We start from the raw sequence: 2,488 nt of genomic DNA on the forward strand, positions 1-2,488 counted from the left end.
CTTAGGTAAGCGCAGGGCCCGGGGTTCAATACCTGGCTCTGCCTGCTGCATCGGCCCTGCCTTTGAGTGCACTGAGCCGGTGATGGAGTCCAGGTGCAGTGGCACATGCCTGTAATCCCAGCACTTGGGAGGCAGAAATGAGGAGGATCGCTACTAATGTGGGCTATGTAGTGAGACCCTGAACAAAAAAAAAAAAAGAAAAAAAAGTTCAAAAGACTTAAACTAACATTACTTCATATATAATGAAAGTAACAGCACCCTAGATTTGCTAATATGAATAAGCAATAATCATGTTTTAATTAAAATAAAAACTTCTTATAAACTAGTAGTACATTAAGTGTCACGAGTAGGCATTTTGAAAGTGACAGAAATTAGTGTTTTAATCACTATAGGTCATATTATGATTATTTAAGGTTTGCATAAAGAGGAAATGTGTGATTTCTTAGAAATTGATTAAAACATACTGAGATTATGGATCCTACTCTTTGTATGCAGCTTTAATCAATTTTAATTTAAGGTGTTCTCAATATGCATTAGGGGGAAAAAAGGGGCAGCAATTAGTGTACTTACATTGTGGAGTCGAAAGAAATTTCAGTGGGCAACTTGTCCGTGTTAAAGAACTCTGACTGAAAAAATTTTAAAGGGCTGAGGATGTAGTTCAGTGTGAAAGGGTTAAACCTTGCCAAATGAGGTGAGAAGAAAGAAGGGAGGGAGGGAGAGAGTGAGGCAGGGAGGGAGGGGGGAAGAGATGGGGGAGAAAGAGAGGGGAAGAAAGGGAGGGAGAGCAAAAAGGAGGGAGGGGGAGGGAGGGAGAGAGAGTGAAAGTGAGACTACTGACTTCTTAAATCAGTAGAGGTAGAAATTATGTGTGTAGAGATAGGGATACGGATAGGGATAGAGTTAGAGATAGAAACAGAGACAGAGACAGTGATAGAAATCGAGATAGAGATATTGAAAGACAAAGAGACAGAGAGAGAGACAGACAGACTCAGAGACACAGAGACAGAGACAGAGACCCCTGCCCTGAAAAAAAAAAAAACAATGTGAAGTTTCACAGTCAATACTGTGTCAGTAGAAACCTGCAACCTAGAGTGCCTGAACTGTACGTTGTGCAGATGAAGAAAACATAGTCTAGCTCTAGAAATCAGTCCGTTTGAGTAGCTCATTCAAAGTATTGACAAGCTCCCCATCCATAATACGGTAAAAAACAAAGAAAGTAAGAAGACGGTTGTTTCATCATGCTGTAAGTGACTGATAGAAAATAAACTGTTTTCACTGAAGAACATTAAACTTTGAAAGTTACGCTTAAAAGAGAAAGTGGAAGATAACTAATATTAGTAAATATGTATATATGTCTTTATTTTTATGTTTTTTGCTGTGCTGGAAGTGGAGTCCAGTACCTTCTTTGTACTAAGCTACATTCCCCAGTACACTTTTGCTTTTTTAAAGTTTTGTTTTGCTTGAACTCACCAACCTACTGCCTCAGCCTCCCCAAGTGCTTGGCTGAAAGGCCTGTATCACTAATCTTGCCTTGTTTTAGAGGCCCTAATATTTTTCTGGAACACGATAGGCTCTCAGATATTTAATGTTGTAGAAGAAAGAAACAAGAAATACAGATTTTCAGAGAGCTCTTTTTCAGGACGTACAGGAAGAATGTTGGGTATAAATTAAACAGTACACAACTCACCTGAGCCTACAGAACTGCACGTTCTGTAGAATCCTGCATGAACTAAGCTTGTGGGGTGTAATGGGCATTATTTTGTGAGTACTTGTTGCAACTAGATTTAATAATGTTGTGTAGAAAAAAGAGGCGAGCTTAGTCCCCACCTTTTCCTTGCCTTCTTCAGGGGCCCCCGAGTCCCAAATGATCACTCTGCTCACGAAGACCTTGCCACTGAGGTTAACTGAGGCCCTTCAAGGGTCACAGACTTTTAATTCAGTAGCTCTGGTCCGCAAGCAATTAGTGAACCACGCTTCCTGCTGTTCACCTCGCCAGCTTTGACATGGGGTCGCACAACGACCCGTATCCATTCCAGCTGTCCCACAACACCTCATCGATTTTCCACGGAGTAAGTTGTAAGTTCGGGGAACCTAGGGAAGAATGCCTTTGCTTGCCTGGTGACAATGGGCTGTATGGCACGTGGCCCATCAGTGTGACCATCGTTTCTGTCACTCTGCTGCGTGCTGTACTATTACCATGTGTGCAGTGCCTAGGGACAGTAGATGCTGCCTTATGCTCAAATCTCAGGAACTACCTCCATAAATCCTTACTCAAAAAAGGCACTCCTGGGGGCTTTGGGTTAAGACAGGAAATTTAAATATTTAGCACTTTCCTACAAAAGGAACTAAGAATCTTAGAGGCAAAAAATTAAGAATGGTTTCTAAGAACACTGAATGGCCAAGAGGAGAAATCAGAGAAATCCAGTCATGCTCTTCCCTTACTTTTTAAATTTGTGTCAAAAGTGCTTCAGTCCCTGCTCCTTGGGGT

The sequence above is a fragment of the Octodon degus genome, unplaced genomic scaffold (genome assembly GCF_000260255.1).
Source record: "Octodon degus isolate 3935 unplaced genomic scaffold, OctDeg1.0 scaffold00027, whole genome shotgun sequence".
In the NCBI taxonomy this organism is placed as follows: Eukaryota; Metazoa; Chordata; class Mammalia; order Rodentia; family Octodontidae; genus Octodon; species Octodon degus.